Source organism: Saccostrea cucullata, unplaced genomic scaffold (genome assembly GCF_032062105.1).
Source record: "Saccostrea cucullata isolate Sc308-1 unplaced genomic scaffold, CSIRO_AGI_Scuc_v1 ctg2827, whole genome shotgun sequence".
Classification (NCBI taxonomy): domain Eukaryota; kingdom Metazoa; phylum Mollusca; class Bivalvia; order Ostreida; family Ostreidae; genus Saccostrea; species Saccostrea cuccullata.
Genome location: NW_026941009.1, coordinates 24,465 through 46,322, shown reverse-complemented (window position 1 = coordinate 46,322; position 21,858 = coordinate 24,465). Strand labels below are relative to the sequence as shown.

The 21,858-nt window shown below is 32.7% G+C and overlaps 2 long non-coding RNA genes across 2 annotated transcripts; both read right to left on the bottom strand.

Annotated features, from left to right (window-relative positions):
• Nucleotides 1–5,011: 5,011 nt before the first annotated feature.
• LOC134256926 (uncharacterized) lies at nt 5,012–6,860 on the bottom strand. Its single transcript, XR_009989822.1, has 3 exons — nt 6,560–6,860; nt 5,747–5,861; nt 5,012–5,291 (listed from the first exon to the last, which is right to left on the bottom strand). It is a non-coding gene; the product is annotated as an uncharacterized LOC134256926 (long non-coding RNA).
• Nucleotides 6,861–19,128: 12,268 nt separating this feature from the next.
• Nucleotides 19,129–21,487, bottom strand: LOC134256925 (uncharacterized). The gene is made up of 3 exons (XR_009989821.1): nt 21,401–21,487; nt 20,022–20,197; nt 19,129–19,916 (listed from the first exon to the last, which is right to left on the bottom strand). It is a non-coding gene; the product is annotated as an uncharacterized LOC134256925 (long non-coding RNA).
• Between the last annotated feature and the right edge of the window lie 371 nt (nt 21,488–21,858).

Here is a 21,858-nt window from a genome sequence, read left to right as displayed (position 1 = left end):
TCCTTTTACTTATTTTTACATGCAGCAGGTTTTATTTAATTACTGACTCATGTATATCTTTCCGACTTAAATTGTAAATGTAAACTAAGTTGTTGAGGGTCACATTATAGAAACACAAATACCGGTACTGTACAAAATGGACCTAGCAAATTATAACTTTAAAATATTTGTACTCATTTTTACCTTTATTATAACAAAGGTGTTATGCTCTAGGTATACAAATATAATAATACATACATGTACCCGTTTCCATATCACACCCTGTATCAGCCCGAGACACCAATATCAGCCCTCGGGCCTTCGGCCCTCTGGCTGATATTGGTCGAGGGCTGATAAAAGATATATATGGAAAAGGGTATATATTTTATTATATTTATTATATACTTAGTAATAAAATACAGAACACATTAAGTTCAGAAGAAAATAAGTAAATAATCATGCATGGACTTCTTAAAATGTACACAGTCTATTGTCTCATACAGTTTCGGTTTGTTTCTTCATGTACTTCTATATTTCAGATGTCCTCAATCCAAAATTAAAAAAAATCTATTATTTATCAGTTAGATTATCATTACATTCAAAAAGTTAAAATTAGAGAATTATGTAACCCCCAAAATATGTGTGTGATCACAAGTACTGTTTTTTGAGGTTCAATTTACTAGGGATTTGATATTGATCCTGCAGGGCTGATACGGCTATTGTGACGTCAGCCATATCGCATATGCAACAAACCTGTATTACTAAGTATGTAATAAATGTAGCTACTGACTATGAAAAAAAAATATGTACAGAACAAATAAATTTCAAATTATTCATATGCACTATAAAATATAAGGGGACATATTAAATTTATGTTTGTTTGTTGTCTAATGTCCCTCTTAAGAATTTTTTACTCATATGGAGATACCATCATTTGCTGATGGCGGACTGCAAAGATACCTATTCTCGGCACTCTGGGCCATTGAGCAGTGATGGATCTTTTTCTTGATGGATCTAAACAGAGCCACAGTTTACACGGTCTCATCTGTAGGACAGGCTCAAGGATCATGAAACAAATTTAGACTTAAGTCAAATTTTCAATCTTCAGTTATAAAATGTTTATTAATTGTCAACTTCATCTCTAAATTGGCAGTTAACAGCAAATATTTATCAGTATTTTTTATTTTGACTGTTTGACTTTTACAACATTTCAGCACACCATAAAGATTTCAACTTAAGCTTAAGATGTTTCATGATCCTGGGGCGTCTCCACGTAAGGCAGTGGATTTGAACCTGCAACGTTAGATTCAGCTCTTAGCTTTGGCGACTGTAGCAGGGCAGACACTTTAACCACTGCGAAATGTGGACAAGTTACATCAAAGTAAAAGTACCAATCTCATTTTTTTTATTTAAAAAAAAAACAAACAATATGAGGCTGATCAAAAATCGGTTATCTTTATCTAATATCAATGAATGGCCATTTAGTGTATCTCTGTGAAGGATCTGGAGAGTCTTTTGATGAGGGTTGAAATATGATGTTTGTGTTTGTTTCAGTTTTGTTTATTAATTTTTTTTTTTTTTTTTTTTGTAATCTGTTTGAATAAAATGAATGTTTGGTTGGTATTTGCCTTGCAATGAATATTACGTTACACTTAATTACCCTTGATGATCATTTTGGACGTTGCTCTTTTAAACAACAAAAACGAAATGCAACAGTATGTAACCAGTGTAGACCTACATAACCTAGTTGTGCGATGATTGTCATGTAAAAAGGAATGAATAACAAAATATTGCCATAAGTATTCATATCATATACTAATTCCATTTGAATCTAGTGTTTTTGTAAGTGGCAAAGATGATAATACATCTGACAATCTACAAAATGTCGATTGTAAACTCAATGTTTGTCATTGTACTATCTTCGTCATATAGGCATGTTACACTCGATAATTCTTAGAATTTTTCCATAAATGTATATTATTTACAAAAAATAATTGCCTTTTCCCGGTTGTGACAGCTCAATTAAAGATCGATTCAGCCCCTCCGTTTATTAGCTCCAAGTTCGAGAACACGTCCATTTGTTTACATTGTTACAAGCGCCGTGGTGATTAAAGCGTTTACGTAACCATCTCTAGTACACCAGCGACACCTGACGTCATAAATATGACGAATGAGTCTACTCTATAATCTACTCAAAGAAGGATATGGAGATAAGAAAGTAAAAAATTGCTGCGGTTAGAAATATCTTTCACTTTTCTTTAAAACTATGAATTAATCAAACATCTCCAACTGACTATTTGTAGACTTTATAAAAATTCTAAAGGTAGAAAAACTTGGTATGCATCGAACATAAACGTCAATTTGTTAATCTGATAAATTAGTTGAAAAGTGTTGACCTGGCCAACTTCATTTCTGATTTTGTGCTGGGCACGAATGATGCATTCAATAATGGTCAAATGTCATGTCACTTGTAAGATACGTATACTGTGAAAATAATTAAAGATAAAATGATCTGGTTGTTTATTTTTTGTGTGTAGCATGTTTCCATTACTCCTCATTTGATCTCCAACTGATTGTTAAAAGTATGACTGAAATCATTAAATGTTAACTGATCCAAAATATTTGAATTTATCAATTAAAGAATATTATATACACATGTATATAATGGTTATGATTTCTAATATTTTGTGTGGTTTTTGCATGTAAATGGTAGAACAATAGCACATTTCATATCCATTTTCATTTTTTCTTAAAACATATTATGGAGCCTTATTAGTTTGAATGTTTTTCTTGTAATAAATAATAACGACTTATTTATCAAAAAATATTATGTAAAGAATTGATTTATTAATATTGACTAAAACAAGAAATTTAACCATATCGATAGATATGTCTTCATGCAACAATAAATATATGTGCAGAGTAGTTGTTTTGCTTTTTGTTTTTATATAGATGGGAAAATTTGACTTCTCGGCGCCTGAATTCTAGTGTAACGTCACATCATTGGGCATTCGGAGAATTCAATTCATCTGTAAGAAAGTCCTTTCTTTGAACGCATTTGTACACAGAAACTGTGTTGTCCAACAACATGCAAACAAAGAGAAGGTGATTTTTGTTGTCGTAGCCATACACCATGGAGTATTCATTGTCTGTCTTTCGGTGAATAAAAGAGATAAAAAGTGACCGTCCTTGTCAATCATTTGAATTGTTCTGATTCTTTTATCACACACCAGAATATGTGACATCGCGTCAACACAAATTCCGTGTGGTTCTATCTGTATACCTAATGGAGGTCGTATATACAAGAAGCGATATCTTCCTCCATGCTCTGTAACCACTACACCATGGTTCATACCAGAAACAATTACAACTCCTTTGTGATTCTCGATGATATATAATGGACGTTTATACAGTTTCTCTCCTGTGTTATTGTGACGTATTGTCTGAATTTGTTGTCCATCACTGCTTTACCTCATTACTTTGGTATTTCTACATGATGATTGATCTTTAATATACATCAACATCCCAACCAGTACATCTGCATTGGGGACAGAACAGAAGATACTCTTTGGTTCCCATGGTTTTTCTTTCTTTATCAGTAAAGTATTTTGGATCCCCGTTTCTGTAAAGAATTTGATTATATTACGATACCTGTCTAGAAAAAGCAGATTCCCTTCAGGAGTCACGGTATGTCCTCTATGATAAGCATTTGATACATTAACAATTCTTCTAAGGGCACGATTTCCGTTTGTCTAAATGATTTTTCCATATAATGGAGTCTCAACTAAATTTTGATTTGTCTCAACTATTTTTTTATGCAAATATCACTGTTTAAAGCTTTGTTTATCAATGACTCGTGCATCACCTTACAAAAACCTATGCTGAAGCACACATTTGAATTGACAAAATTTTGCTTTTCAAAGTTGAGCAAAATAAAGTTAAATTGGTAAAAGTAAAATACTGAAATTCCAGATGGAGATGTTTTCATTAGAATTATTTTTCCATTTTACATCTCCTTACCTGCATTGTTGCAATGCTACTGAATTTGTGCAACTTTATCCGAATGCAGATAATTTACATGTCCCAATTCCCTAATGCAGGATTACCATTACTATGCAGTATGAATGCAGGCTCTGTCAGGTATTGTGCATTATACTGTCTATCAGTGTCACGTCAGTCAATGCAGGCATTGGCCTACTGCACAGTCAGTCAATGCAGGAATTGGCCGACCTTACATCAGTCAGTCAATGCAGGCATTGGCCGACTGCACAGTCAGTCAATGCAGGCATTGGCCGACTACTCATCAGTCAGTCAATGCAGACATTGGCCAAGTGCACATCAGTCATTCAATGCAGGCATTGGCCGACCTTACATCAGTCAGTCAATGCAGGCATTGACCTTACATCAGACAGTCAATGCAGGCATTGGCCGACTGTGCAGTCAGTCAATGCAGGCATTGGCAGACTGCACATCAGTCATTCAATGCCTGCATTGGCCGACTACACATCAGTCAGTCAATGCAGGCATTGGCCGACTGCACAGTCAGTCAATGCAGGCATTGGCCGACTGCACATCAGTCAGTCGATGCAGGCATTGGCCGACTGCACATTAGTCAGTCAATGCAGGCATTGGCCGACTGCACATCAGTCAGTCAATGCAGGCATTGGCCGACTCCATAATCAGTCAATACACCTCATTCTTCTTCACAGTAGATTTTAAATCCCCAGGCTTGCATGGCTGACTTTGACAAACTGTTCCATAAAAAAATGGCTGTTTGATTGTTAATAATTATCATGTCAAGAATATGTATACTCGGTAATGATAAACAATATCATTTTAATTTGAAATTGATAAATATAAAATAATAGGAGGCCAGATAATTTTAAAACCATAAAGCGTCGTAATGGACATAAGAAAAGTTAACGTGCATGAGGTGAAAGTTGGTCTTTTTTTCCACAAAGGTGTTATTAATTTTGTAAATTCTAAAGAAGCCAGCATAAAATGATTTTGGCTGTTAATTGACAACAAATTCCTAAGTGTTCTAATTAACTGATTAATATTTTCACTGCGGGGAATTTGATGAATTTCCAACATGACTGAAACTGATGTAACAAAACAAATTCACTTGATATATGCACATGTATAATGGTATAAATATTTTCCTAAAGTATATGAATAGTAGGAAATAAAGTGGCACATTTAGTCGTGCATATGAGTTATTCATTTAATGTCATATATTATAAAGCGTTTTCTTGATCCTCTATCTTTTTCTTTTCCTTTGGTCTATATTGTAGCTTTTAACCCGTGCATACCTGAAAAAGAAATGCATGCAGTATTAAAGTAAACTTCTTTTTAAAATAATCGAGAATTACCGTTTATTTTTACATTTCCTTTCCAATTTTTTTTCCAATATTTCATTTAATTTAACTCTGTTTATGATTAGAATAGTTCACAAATAATTTAAACTTATTTCTTCAAATGAAAAGACTTTGTAAGAATATGATAGCAATATATTCTGTAAGGCAGATTAACTATGCATTCCCAAGCCTTCACAAGACTGAATAATTTATTTTCCGGATAACCAGAGGCATATTTCTTTTAAATTCCTGCCACTGGACATATTATCTTGATTCAATTTTTTAGCACAACTACTTTAAAAAAAAAAAATCTCCAGACCCCCCCCTTCTTTTCAGAATTGAATGAATATTCTATCCCTGTCATTCAAACAAATACAAACAAACCAAATAAAAAAGAAACATAATCTTACCAGAGTTTTCTTTTTTGGATTTTTTCACTATTCACATTCATCTGTATATTACTGGTTTGTAATGCACTAATGGACGAGTTTACATGTACATCCTTACAAGGAGAAGGTTTTAAAACTGAAATAAAAAATTATCCTCTTTTTTTTAATTGTGAAGGAAAAATAGATTGAAATTACTCTGATTGTAGATATTTATTTTAATTCGTCATAAATTAAAATTTCTTGCGATGCACCATCTTTTGAACGCCTCTGTATTTAAAAGTGAAAGTAGCTATTAAGACCGAGTATTATAATCATGTATAAAAAAAAAATTCGGCCGTCTAAATGTAAGTTTTATGTTATTTGTAACTTAGTAAACCCTTTTATGTTATTTGTAAGTAAACACTTTTATCTATAACTGGTTTATGAACAGACGTACAAACTACCAGGCGCGGATCCAGAATTTTTTTCCAGGGGGGGGTCCACCCAGTTAAAAAAAAAATCCAATCCCAGAAATTTCTTGACAAGCAAAAAAAAATAAAAAAAAAAAAACAACGTTAACTCGCCCAAACGTGAAAAACCTATTTCGTAGGGGGGGGGGGGGGGGGGGGGGGGTAGTCAATGACTTCTATTGCCTCAAATCTTTCATTTTTCATACCCATTTCAAACATATACATGTTCACCGGGGGGGGGGGGCAGCGTTTTACAGGGGGGGTCCAAGGTGACTTTTCTCATGCTTTAGTATATACATTTTTGAACCGTGGAAATTCCAGGGGGGGGGAGTCCTGACCCCCCCCCCCGACCCCCCCTCTAGATCCGCGCATGCAAACTACTTACCACGAAGAACGATAAACAGTCTGTAGGCCTGACGTTACACTCAATCATCGGCCCCTCTGCTGTAGGCTGGTCAGCTATTTCGATGCCTCGATTGGTAAAACGTAACATGTGCCCGTGTATAATCATTCAACAAAAACACACAACCTTTGGTAGCTAGAAATACGTCCTTTTTATCGTTGAATTTTAAAAAGATCATCTTAACCCCTTGGCTTATTAACGTTTCGCGGATTTTAGTTTCTGTAATATTGTGACGTCATATAAGTACGTAGTGCATCACCCAACAGTTAGGCCTGTTTGAAGACTGATCATTCACACAGCAAAATAATATGTGGGCGATTAAAAAAAGTATGGAGTTTTTATTATGCAGTGGAAAAACACCAGTTGTGGTCTTCTTGAAGCAAAGCTTCGTCCAGTGTATATCCTACAGTATGCGTTTTCAAGACGGAAAGTTCCAGCTGCAGATTTAAGACATATTGAAGGTTTGTACAAAGTAGCCTACCATGCTTTTATTTAAATTATGCAACTATATTGTGTTTATTTGGCAAATGTTTCAATTATTATTCAAAATAACTTGCCTTTTTTTAATTTCTAACTTGCCCAAGTACATGTAATATAATATAATAATATAAAAAAATGAAATGCTTTTAACTATTTTTAAGGTTATTTCTGGGATTCGGGATTTTCCAGTTTTGATGTACAGCTTCTTTCTAAAGTAAATCGTACTTTTTTCGATTTCTAGCGTAGAAAAAAAATATATAGTTGTAGAAATGTTTGCAAATTATGGCGTGTGTTTAGAAATCTTTATGGTTGTACCCCTTAATTATTTGGTCTGATAAGTTTTTTTGGTGTGTTCCCCGAATGGCTTACGTCTGGTGTGTTACAAGGTGAAATTTTATCACCATTATTATTTTCTATGTATTTGAATGACTTTGAACGTCACTTTATTACAAATAATTGTCCATCAATCGAACTGCAGATGATAAATATATTTTTACTGATGTATGCAGATGATACTGTTTTTATATCTGACTCATCTGAGGGTTTACAACGAATGTTGGATGCATTATATACATATACAACGGAGTGGAATCTAACTGTTAATGTTGAAAAAACAAAAATATTGATTTTTCGCAATAGTCGTAAAATACTGGAAAATGAACGTTGGATGTACAACGGTTGCAATGTTGAAGTTGTTAATCAGTTTAATTATCTAGGTATGTTATTTAATTATAATGGAAAATTTACTGAAACACAGAAACATTTTTCATGTCAAGGTAAAAAAGCTATGTACGGTGTAAATAGTAAAATCAGGGATTTGCATTTTAACGTAGAAACACAATTAGCTGTATTCGATTCTTATGTTAACAGTGTTATGAGTTATGGAGCTGAAGTATGGGGATTTCACAAGGGTCAAGACATAGAAAATGTTCACTTAAATTATTGTAAAAGAGTCTTAAAGGTCAGACAAAGCACTAGTAATGATGCAATTTATTGTGAATCAGGTAGATTTCCACTTATACTTGAAAGGAAAAAGAAAATTTTGAAATACTGGGTGAAATTAAAAAACAGTGATAATTGTATATTTAAATACAAGCATGTTATCAAGATATGGTTGAAAATAATGATGAATGGATTGTAAACATTAAGAAGGAATTCCAAAGGCTTGGTTTAGCTGACATGTATAATAGTGATTGTATTGATAATAATACTCTGAACATTATATTTCAAAGAATGTATGACTGTTATAAACAAGAAATTATGGCAAGAATTTGTAATTCTCCTAAATATTTTCTATTTCAACATTTAGTGGATAATGTTGCATTACAGACTTATTTAAGAAAACCATTGCATTCTAAGTATAGAATACCTATCAGTCGTTTAAGGCTATCAGCCCATGATTTAAGAATAGAAAGGGGAAGGTATAGTAATATCGAAAGAAAAGATAGAAAATGTGAAATATGTATGTCAGGTGAGATAGAGGACAAATTTTATTTTGTATTAAAATGTCCTCGATATAAAGAACTTAGAATTAAATATATTAAGAGTTATTATTTTAAAAAACCATCAGTATTTAAATTAGTACAGCTATTGAGTTCTACAAATACTAAAGAACTATGTAACCTGGGCAAATTTTTGTATTTTTCTCATCAATTAAGAAATGATGTTCTAAATAATAATTAAATGATATTGTTATGCAATTAATACATGTATATTGTATAGCCTGTACAAATCTTATGTATGAATATTGTATACCTATGAGATGTAATGTCTCCGGTTCAAATAAAATACAAAAATACTCGGAAAAAACAACAAGTAATTATCACACTCAATTAAGGGGCCCTCGAAGGGGTACAGGTAGACTTACCTGTTTTTACCTGGATAAGCAATATTTTATAAATCAGATATATTCATTCAATTTTATTTTAATTAAGTTTTTTTTATTTTATTTTCCGAAATATACTCAATTAATTAATTAATAAATTAAGATTTAAGGAAAATAAAATTTTTATTGTACCTTAAATTTTAATTTTTTTTTCCAAACTATTCAATAGTATTGATTGAGAATTTACAAATTGTTATAATCCCCTTTTTGTGCTACATTTTCAAACTCTTTTAGATAAATGAATACAAATGATTTTTTTTCTTAAAATAATATAGATATTTATTTATGATAAAAAAGTGTTTGTACAAAGTTTTGTCTATATTAATTCATTTATTTATCATTTTTAATTATCAAAACATTCTTTTAAATTATCATAAAAAACAGAAGTTTATGTTTCAATTTCTATAATAAATAAATTAAAGACTCTACACTAGACTAGACTCTGAACTTCTTCACCTTGGATAGTGATCCCTTACATGTAGTTGTGATGAAACATATGGAGATGGACTAAATAAATTGTAAATATGTGTGATATAAAAGTGAAACAGTGCTAATATATACTGGGGAAATCAGTTCTGCTAAACAATACAACTTAAAGATAATTTATACACAATTTTTAATATGTTTTGTGCTTGTAAAATTATTTATTTAAAAAATATATATATAAAATATTTATTCATACTAGTGCTCAAATAAAAAAAAAATTAAAAATCCATTTTATTTTATTTAAATTCTGGTAGATTATTCATACAGGTAAGTCTACCTGTACCCCTTAGAGGGCCCCTTAATTGAGTGTGATAATTACTTGTTGTTTTTTCCGAGTAGCCATTCGGAGAATAAACCGTTTTTTTACACCATGCCCCACTCTCACCAAAGAGTTTGGTTCGGCCGTTGTGATTTTTTTCCCCAGAAAAATACTGCATGCAGTGGCAAAAGTTACAAAGTTCATGTTTGTTTTGTCAAGGGATTTTTAAATACATGTCTTATTTTTTTCTTAACAGTGTTGAGTGACACTCAGATGGAATCTATACAGCAACATTAGACTACAGTCTGTAATGATATCCGATTCTATGAGACCTGAGTCTGTTTGTTAAAATGGTGGCATGCAACGACCATATCATAAGGTTTTATATTCAATATTGTGCCTCACTACTTGTATTTGATTATTGAGTGATGATTACATGAATACATAAAATTAAAAATCTGCGAAAGAAGCATTTTAATTAATATTTAGAGCGTATAACATTAATTATTATGTTGGGACAAGACGATGAATTGTAATTATTTGGTGAAACAATGCCGAAAATTATATACAAATTTACACGAATTCAAACAATGTTGTGTAACTAACTCCGATTCTATTTTCAGGCGAAGTACTGAGAACTGCACAGACTAAATGGATTACTTTAGGAATCAAGAAGACAACATTTTGACAATGCAATAAGATTCTACGCAAATAATTTTTATCAAACTGTCCTTGAAAATACATCGTTTTTATTTAATTTTACTTTTCTGCAAATTCTTCTCCATAATTAAAATAAACGTTAAAATTGATCATTCATCGGCATTACTTGATTTATAGAAGTCTGCTGTAAAAAACCAGTTTTGACAAATACAATATGTACATGTATAACTATATTTTTTACACGGAAGATTTTATTTGCATTAGCTGTATGAATTAAAGGTATTCCAATGCCTGCAGTCCCTATACCTGTATATACGGTGGAATGTACAATGCCTGCATTGCATCAGTCTTTTGAGTCTATCATTGACTGCATTAGAACTTATGTGCATGCAGTCGGCCAATGCCTGCATTGACTGACTGATGTGCAGTCGGCCAATGCCTGCATTGACTGATTGCGCAGTCAGCCAATGCCTGCATTGACTGACTGATGTGAAGTCGGCCAATGCCTGCATTGACAGACTGATGCGCAGTCGGCCAATGCCTGCATTGACAGACTGATGTGCAGTCGGCCAATGCGTGCATTGACTGACTGCGCAGTCGGCCGATGCCTGCATTGACTGACTGATGAGCAGTCGGCCAATGCCTGCATTGACAGACTGATGCGCAGTCGGCCAATGCCTTCATTGACTGACTGATGAGCAGTCGGCCAATGCCTGCCTTGACTGACTGCGCAGTCGGCCAATGCCTGCATTGACTGACTGATGTGAAGTCGGCCAATGCCTGCATTGACAGACTGATGTGCAGTCGGCCAATGCAGGCATTGACTGACTGCGCAGTTGGCCAATGCCTGCATTGACTGACTGCGCAGTTGACCAATGCCTGCATTGACTGACTGATGTAAAGTCGGCCAATGCCTGCATTGACTGACTGATGTGCAGTCGGCCAATGCCTGCATTGGCTGACTCTCTCAAGGTCCAATGCAGGCATTGGCCGACTCTCTAGAGAGCCAATGCAGATATTGATGGACTCTCTTGAGAGCGTGAGAGAGTCAGCCAATGCCTGCATTGGCCCTTGAGAGCCTTGAAATGCCCGAGTGACCATAGATAGAAAGAGAGAGGGAAAAGGATAAAGAAAGAGCGATTCACATTGCCTGCATTGGCCCTTTTGATAGTTGTGCAACCTGCATTGGCCAACAATAAACACATTGCCGTAAGAAATTGCGATGAAATTCTGGCATTGACTTAAGAATAATAGCCACCACTGCATTGCAAGTTTATTCACTTTCCTAGGTTTAAAATACATTTTCTATTCCTTTAACGCCAAACTGCATTAGTTAATTACATTTAGAACAAATTCGATTGCATATGTGATTAAGATAAAATACAAATCAGAATATGCTTAAATTTGCAAGAAATTGAATGGACATCATGTTATTGTTCCCCTTGTTACTTGTATCATATGAATTTGGAAATAAGTGAATAAAACCATACCATTTGTTTCGGACTAATTTTGTTATCATAAACAACTTCTTTTATAAATCTATTAAATTATATTTACTTTGGTAATAGAAGTCAAAATATCTTTCCAAATTGCCCATAACATCGAACTTAAATTAAAAAAGAAATAAATTTGACAGATAAAAATTAGTTGAGACCCCATTATATTGATCACTCACCCATACTTTGTCCGGTGCCACAAAAGAAACGTGAAAAACCCATTTAAAATCTTTAGCTTTAAAAGATTTCTGTAACACAGGTATATGCATTAGTTCGAACAACTCTTCATTTTTACTTGTCGCTTTCTTGTCTCTGTGACTTTAATATCTTCTATTAACTTAAAAAGATCCACTCTGTTGATATCACTGTTTATTTGGGAACATGACATGGTAATCATCATGGTCTTTACGTTTGGGATTGGGGTTTTCTTGATATATAAAAGGAATTCTATTAGCTTGTCTTATACCTGTCTTAATTTGTATATACACGTTTCTGTGTTGATAATGTTTCCTTTTGGTTCTTCAAATCTAGATCTCATTGACAGTTTTACTTCATTTATATCATTCACCACTTCCAACTGACAATTTTGTCGATATAATAATCAAAAAGACGGAATAATATTGACATAATTTTTTGACAAGTTGATAAAACATTTACGAGTCGGCGAATGAAATCTTGTTGATTAATAAGATTAATATGTTAGCTAATTATGTTACCTTATCCGATAATAGTGTCATATTGTCATTTATCTCAATATGCTGAATGATAACTGGATTCGTCATTGTTCGTAGAGGATCATTGTTGGTTAGAAATCTTAACATACAAATTTCCATTCATATTTATTTAAACATGCATGCATTGAGCAAAGAGGAGTTGATTATCTTGATAAAACCAAATTATGTCTTCAAGAACCAGTTAAATTTTAGCTACCCACGAAGAATGAAGATTCCACAGTAACTTTACCTGCTACATTTTTTAAAATTTGTTAGATAATTAAAAACACTCCAGGAAGTATTTGATGATACTCTAGTTGGATGTGTTTCTTCACTTGACAAATAGAAGATGGCAAGCATTTGTCAGTAAATTGGATTTACTTGCTTTATAAACAAAATACTTAGTTCCTTGTCATGATGGTTATTACTATCATTTGTAAAATCGACAAAAAAAAAGTAGAATAAAGGTGGCATGAATATCGACAAAGTCGACCCAAAAAGTCGACGTAAAAATCTGAAAATAAACATTGATCATGACAAGTTGACACAAAAATCTGACAAGTGGTGGCTGAAAAACGTCCTTATGACCATCTTTGAAAACATATTTCGGACTGATATATACGACATTTTAGGTCAATAATCAAATTTTGAGAAAAAAAGATATTTTTTTCAAAGAAACATGGGTACCGGTGTTAGACTGGTAATAGTAAAAATCCATTTCATATATGAACTTTATTGAAATGTGCTTGACATAAATGTCATACCTCTCTGTTGCAAAATCAATTTGCTAAACATATTCTTCTTAAAATGTACGTTCCCTTTTCCACCAACAAGCTAATTCTACGCTCAAAGTCATGTATCTTTATTGCAAATTTTTACACTATAAAATATATAGATATAAAGATATAAATACTATTTGAACATAAAACTAACTAAGAGATTGAAGTGGAAGCTATATTTTTGAAAACTAATCGAAATTATCCTAACAGCTGTTATTTGCATTTTTTTTAACTGAGGTACCGACCAGAACCAACCATACACCCAAGCAGTCCGAGGAAAAAGTCCCTGGGACTGCTTAGGGATTGTTCTGGAACGGTTATGGGACATACATGTCCAAGAACAAATTCGAGATCGATATCGACAATCGATATCGATCGTGATCAGCACTATTAATTGGAAATACCTGGTACCATATTTGAGAGTGTATATTGTGTCGATATCGTCGATATCGACAATATCATGATATCGTATCAATATCGATCCTATTTGCACAAGTTTTTTTTCACAATGACATAATTTTACAAAGTCACAAGTGAAGTCAAAATGGATTCATTATTGGCATGAATACATTGTATGAACATAAATTATTATTAAAAAGGTATTAGTGTTATTATTGTTTTAGATTAGATTTAGAGTAAACTGTTGGATTAGGGTGACAATTCTTGAAAATGTTTTTAACAATCAGGATTCGATATCGATACAATATCGTCGATATCGACGATAGCAACAATAAGATAAACTTATTAAACACAGATGTGATGTAAAAATAAAGTTTTTGTAGAGGGGTGAAGGTTGGTAAAGCAATATGCTTTTAACAATCATGATTCGATATCAATACGAAATCGTCAATTGACGATATCGATGGCAGGTAAAATCTTCGCACAAGAAAAGTAATTAAACATAAACACATTCAAAGTAAAAGGAAAAGTATTTACCAAGGGCTGAGCAAACATGATTCGATATCGAAGCGATATCGTTGATATCGACGATATCGACACTGCAGGGAAAGTTTAATAAAGAACGTTTTAAGAAACAGTAGTTAAAAACACAATATTAAGGACTGAAACCACAATTCTTGAAACAACCATGATTCGATATCAGCCCAATATCGAGGATATTGACGGTAAGGAAATAGTCTTACAGTTGGAAGCATTGTAATAAACTGCCGAGAATAGAGAAATTTTATAGAAAACTATGAAAAAAAAGTAATGTGTCGATATCGTATCTACATCGCGTCTTAGACATATCTCGCTCTGGGACCGCTACGGGATTGCTCTGTGACTGCTCTAGAAAGCAGACTCGGCAGTCCCAGCTATCCCTTGGACTGCTTTCTGAGACTACTTTGTTCACTCATGCGTGAAAAAGGTTCTGAGAGACATGATAGCTCCGCCCACGTGTATTCTGAATATGCAGGCTTCCTGTTGTTTTGTTTACTTGCAGCGGAGAGGTGTTTTTAACAGATAAAAATCTATTAATAAGTAGAAATTATTATAGTTAATAAATATTTTCAGAGACTGTATATTTACCCAAATGTAGTTTAGAATAGATAAAAAAAATAAAGTTGTAAGATAAGGAGGTCAAGAGACGATTTTTATCCTTAAAAATAAACTGCAGGTTTATGAGAGAAAAATAGGATAATTATGTAGGCCTATTTTATTATTTAATTTAAAATTATGTACTCAAAATTTGCATTGGCACTATTTAAGAAAAACATTGCAGTTAGATGTGGATATTATTTTTTTAATTGAAAAAGCTACATGTTTTACAAATACCACGTTTAAAAAAAGAAATTATATGCAACCCTCAAATAAAATCCAACAATTTCTTAAATGAAAATGAAATGAAATTATGGTACCATTTTTTTCCGTTTTATAAGTAATGTGAAGAATTATTGAGGAATTCATTCATAAATTTTAATAAAAGAGAACATTTATTTTAAAAATAAACAGTTGAAAACACCGGGAATTGTTATTTATTTCTTTTTTGTTTTGCCTGTCTATAATTGGCCGATTAATGTGTATATAATGGTATCACCAGCCGAGGTTTCAATCGTCTTAGCATTGGGTACACGTATCAGTGTATTACTCATTGAACATGCTAGTCAACAATGACGCTAATTTCAATCTTTATAATGTAAAAAAAAAAAAATAAAGAACGAAATGTGCATACATTCCTTTCAGAATTAATTTATTTTATGCAAAATCCGAGGATTCCATTCCGGTTATTTACTCCAACATTTTCAAATGAAACTGAGTAATACACAGCTAAAGAAACTAACTATATCATATTTAAATTGAGATGTCATTAAAAACGGAAAAATAATACTTCGCAAAATTAAGATTTCTAAAAAGCCTCAATACTTAAGATAATGCTTTTAGAGTATCCCGATAGTACGGAAATTGGCCATGTCTTATAATGATAAGAAAAAATTAAAACTAATTCTGGTGGAAGATAATAAATTCAAGTTTTATTTTTTGTATAAAAATATATTTTGGGACCAGTTCATAAGAATTTCATAAATATTATGGATTCTGTTGAAAATAACGCCAGACTATGGGCCAGATATGAAAAAAGAAGACTTTGATACGTTGCCAGAATGGATAAAATGTATCAGATCCATGTTGAAATCGCGAATTAAAAGATTGAGGGGCAATATGAAAACCATCTATCCTTCTGTATTCAATAATCCAGAAGTGAAAAAAAGAACTAGATAGATTACATGGTCAGTACATGTTAGTCCCTGCTGACAAAGCAGGTAGCAACATTGTATTTGTTTGTAAGGCTCATTATATAAATTGTGTTGTGTTGGATTTAATTCTACAAGTGGTAGTCCAAATTTTATTCATAGTTCCCTTTCTAAGGAAAACAATTCTTTAAAATCATATGTCATTTTTGAATATCTTTAATATCCCGAAGAACAAAAATGAATTTGAACTGCCACGTACATATTGGATTCCGAAACTTCAAAAGAATCCGTACAAACAAAGATGTTGATTGACTGATTGATTGATTGTATATTCTTTAACGTCCCTCTAGAGAATTTTTCACTCACGTGGAGACGTCACCGTATGCCGGTGAAGGGCTTCAAATTTTGACCTTTACTCGGAACTCAGGGCAATTGAGCAGTGAGGGATCTTTATCGTGCCAACGCCTGCCGCTGACACGGGGCCTCGGTTTTTAAGGTCTCATCCGAAGGACCCGCAACTTTCACTTCAAAGTGCCGAGCGCATGGCGAAGGAACACTTGCTACCCATTTTAACGACTAGGTCAGTCGCGGCCGAGATACGAACTCACGACCTCCCGATCACGGAGCGAGCGCTCTACCGACTGAGCTACCGCGAACGGTACAAACAAAGATACATTGCGGTTTCCTGTAAATGTTCAACCAAGCCGCATTTTTTTATTCCTCACTAAGATATTGACGGTTGTGAAGGATAAACTTCAAGAGTACTATGCAACATTTTATTCAAGTAGTGGTGTGAATCAGATGTGGATACTCAGAAATTCCAAAGACCATTTGCCTCTCATATGCAATCGTCATTTACAAAATTATTTTGTTAAAACACATTCTGATTACACACGCAAATACTCTGAAGGTAAAATCAAAAAGATGTTTGAGTTTCTGATTGACAATATCCATGTGGATTTTGGCGACCAGGTCTTTCAACAATCTATTGGAATTACAATGGGTACCAATTGCGCTCCGTTACTAGCAGACGTATTTTTGTATTCATATGAAGCAGAATTTCTGCAAAATCTTATGCATGAAAAGAAGAAATCACTTGCTAAGGCCTTCAATTCGACATTTAGATATATCGACGACGTATTGTCAATAAATAATGGTAATTTCAATTCCTATGTCGATACGATATATCCTGGTGAGCTTCAGAAAAAGATACCACATAGTCTGACACATCTGTTTCCTACTTGATTATTTTACTTGAAAAAGATACTAATGGTAATCTAGCAACCAAGTCTATGATAAACGTGATGACTTTAAATTTTCTATCGTTTACTTTCCTTACCTATGCAGCAATATACCTTCATTTCCTGCATAAGGAGTTTACATATCTCAGTTGATTCGAAACGCTACAGCAAGCTCTATTTATGAACAATTTCTAAAACGAGGTAAATTATTGACAAACAAGTTGATAAAACAAAACTTTCAGCAGTCTCGTTTAAAGTCGTCATTTCGTAAGTTCTATGGTCGATACAATGACCCTGTCAGCAAATACAATTTATCATTGAGTAAAATGCTGTCTGACGATTTATCTATTTCTTTTCTGCGTTTTAGCGGAGTGACTGACTGTTTTTCTTCTGATAAAGTATTCTTGAGACGAAAGACTTAATAAAATATATGTATGAGTGGATTTGATTATTTATCCATTACTTTTAGATGAGTGTTTCAATTATTGTTTGGAAGTATCAATATTAATGCCTGTAATTTTTCATTGTGTAAATTAAGAAAACCTTATGATATTTTCTTTCACTTTATATTTATGACATGTCAAACGTTGCTATATTCGATAATCTTGAGATGTATATTCAAAATTTTGTGATGTATGTTCGAAATTTTGTGATGTATGTTCAAATTCTTGTGATGTATATTCAAAATTTTGTGATGTATGTTCAATATCATGTGATGTATATTCAAAAACTTGTGATGTATATTCTATAATCTTGTGATGTATGTTCGAAATCTTGTGATGTATATTCTAAAATCTTGTGATGTATGTTCGAAATCTAGTGATGTATATTCGAAATCTTGTGATGTATATTCTATAATCTTGTGATGTGTGTTCGAAATCTTGTGATGTATATTCGAAGTCTTGTGACGTATGTTCGATAATCTTGTAATGTATATTCGAAATCTTGTGATGTGTGTTCTACAATTTAGCGATGCGTGCAATTATATTGCATTATGGGTAATATGACACAACTGTTGTATAAGAAAGTAAGGACAATTTTCATTGGTTAGAAATAACGAAAGTAGCCGGAGCGGTGACCGACATCGTGATGCACACAACTTTGCAAGTTTGAAATTGGCGAATTCAACCTAAAGTCAAAATTATAGGTAATACTATAGTAAGACAGTATTGTAATCAAAGTACTGAAAGTACTGATACGAGTTGATGGTTGTTCAAGCTTATAAATTTAAAACTGCTTTACTGATAAAGAAATGAAATTGCCATTTAAAAATAGCAGAAATTTAGACTTCCATTTGATTTCTGATGTCAATTTCATGAGATGATGCACTGTATCATTAAATCCCATAAACAAATAATGTCATGTGAAATAATAAGGTAAGCATTTCTTTTTACATTATAATTATACATTTATTGTGTATTACTGCCCTATTTTAACAAATGAAATGAAACGCTCTTTCATAACTATCATGGTACAACAGTATCTGAATGTCCTTAATGTGGATACAGCAAAAGTAATATCCCTTTAAAAAAAATATTTTTCATAATCAATTTGACAATTACTATTGTTATACTTATCATATAAGATTTTTTTAACATTGCAGTCTTCCAGTTTGAATGTGTAAAAGCACAATATACAGTAAAATACAAGAAAATGATTTTCTTTTTACAAAGAGAAAGTCGCTGTCACAATTTTGTTCATAATTTTCTCACAAGTGTAACGAGCATCAGGAATGCAAAATGTGTAATCTAAATCAGAAGTTTTACACAGGACCCTGATTTACAAATAAATGCTACAGTAATCAAAGTACTAAAACAGTTTTGGGACACAGGAGAAAACTAATAATTATATTCTTGAACAAAGCTGTAAGATTTTTCTTTCATGACACACAATAGACACAAGTTGGACAACTGCATTTTTTTTCCAATGTAAATTGTAGCTAAAATCGGTTTTGAAATTCACAAACATGAAATTAATATAATATATATAAACATATGCCTCCAACATTTTCTTGAAAATAAAATTTCTGCTATCAAACTGTGGTTTAAAAATGATATTGCTTCTAATTGATGTCGCTACAAAGTACATACTTGTGAATCAATGTACATATCTAATATAATAAGAGGCCCGTCTGCCACATTACTCACCTGAGTATCTCGGCTTGAAAAAAAGAAGATATCAGTTCCATTTTGAAAAGTTTAACTTTATAAATGGTCTCAAGCTCCCAGGGGGAAAGGGGCATCATTTGAACAAAAATTAAGTTGTAACAAGTTTACAACACAACAGACAACAAAGAAATCAGATCAAAAAAACTCACTTAAGCTTTTGACTAAGGTGAGCAAAAATATGTTTCGCCATGCAATTTTAAAACAATTACAAATATGAAATTAAACCAGATAATGAACACAATAAATTGATATGAAATAAACTTTTTCCCAGAGGTAATTTTACAAGGAAAAGTCTCAATATGAAGATACACATTCTTTATTTCACATTTGTTCCAGTTTTCAAGGAGAAGCTTGTCCTCCAACATACAAAAGACTGACAGCACAATTTTCTAATATATATCAATGCTTGAAATTGTTCTCCTACAACAGTAAGTTTATCAAATCTCCCAGCCATCCTTTATGCTCTGCCTTTGTGGTGTATACCTCTAGAAAAATAAAATATTTTACATTATCATTAAAACGACATATAAATAACAAGTAAAATTGAAGATCTGAAGGGTATTTTATTTATTATGACATTTTAAAAGTACCTCTTTGCTGTCCTGGAGATGTCATCTGGCATTAGGGAACCCCCAACATGGTAGTGATGGAGTTAAATTTGACCGGAATGAGAAATTAACCAACAAACCTCCAGAAGCAGTGAAAAAGGTTTCGTAAACAAATCCTTCCAGGAACCTTTATGCTCTGGCCCTTGTGGTTTATACTTCTAGAAAAATAACAAATTTTAAATTCTAATTAAAACAACATATAAAATAAGAAGTAAAATGGAAGATTTGAAAGGTATTTTATTTATTATAACATCTTAAATGTAAATCATCATCTTTCCAAAGCAATAAATTAAGATCACTTGAATTCCAATCCTCTGTAGGAATTCGAACCACTTCTTTATACAAAATGCTTACAAGTGCATTAGCAACACGTACACTGTCTACCTTTACTATCTTCTGAGAAATTGTTTGATGCTTGATGCATATCTGCTGCAATGCAAGAAATAGCTGAGACTTGCTTTGACAATTTTTCTTTGAACCTGATATTTTCAAGAAAATTTTGTCTTGTTCTTTTTTTGCGCCCTTGACATCATCAACATAATCATCTTTAAGATCATCAAAATCTCGATCTGATCTTTATTTTTTTTTTTACATCTCAAATTGTTAATTCAACAGTATTATGACACAGGATGCCGTTGTACTCATCCAGAACATGTGTTTTTATTTTCACATATTCCCATTTATGAATATATATATATATTTTTATTTTATAATGAAAATTAATAAATAAGACAGTTTCACCCTGTTAAGTTACATTAAAAAAATTGTCTATATCTTTCTGAAGCGATATGAGTAAACATAAATCAATTAAAATAACTTATTCCAGATTTATTATGAACAGGTGCTTGTGGTGGATTTTGATCCGCTAATGGCTAAAATAAAAATGGCGTCGCTCCAACAGATGCTTCGTTCTCATCGTATTTTTCGTGTAATACAACAAGTAGAAATATTATCTCTAATTGAATAATTTCGTTTAGTTTCATTGCATGCAGAAAAATATTCATTCGATTTTCACTAAAACATGGCCGATTCTCTCAAGAAAGTGGAAATCTAGTCGAAAATTCTATGGCATGTCCTGTCGCACGACTGCTGTTTTGTGTGTTTTCAAAGACTTGAAATAATATTTCTAGTGAGGCAGTTGGCTCATTACCACAATGGAAGCTACTTATGCAGACAAAACAAAAAGAAAAAAATCATATAGAATCAGGCCCCTGAAGCCGCGAAAACAAGGTGGCGCTAATGTTTACTCGGTCAGTACCATACCGCATTCGAAGTCCTATCGATAAACTACTGGCTAAGTTTTTATTTCAGAGCAACACGTGCAACTATACTTAAATGTACATGTATTTACATTTACGTACCTTCTAAAAATTTCCTGGTAAGCCTCCACAGTCCCGTCAATTTCTTTTGAAGTCATTGTTGTGCTGCCGATTTTGCGTGTTTTTGTTTACAAAACAAAGTAGCATTGTGCGTATGAATATGAAAAAGTAGTTCCATCTCTATGTTAGGCCTAATATGTCATTTGTATAAACCCCAAAGAACTTGGCACAGAAAAATTAACCAATATTTTATGCAATTAGTTTGAAAAATTTTAAAAATCGACAAGGCATATATACACATATAGGAATATGAGAAGTGACGAAATACACTTTCATTCTTCGGCGGTTTAAAATGCACTATCTTTTTTGTCGGACCGACACAATAAGGCATGTCAATGAAAATGTTATTGTTTATACTTAAAATAAATTTCCTTTCAAAAAAGAAACATTGACATGTCTTCAATATATATGTTCGCTTTTATTTATGTAGAGTTTTTCAA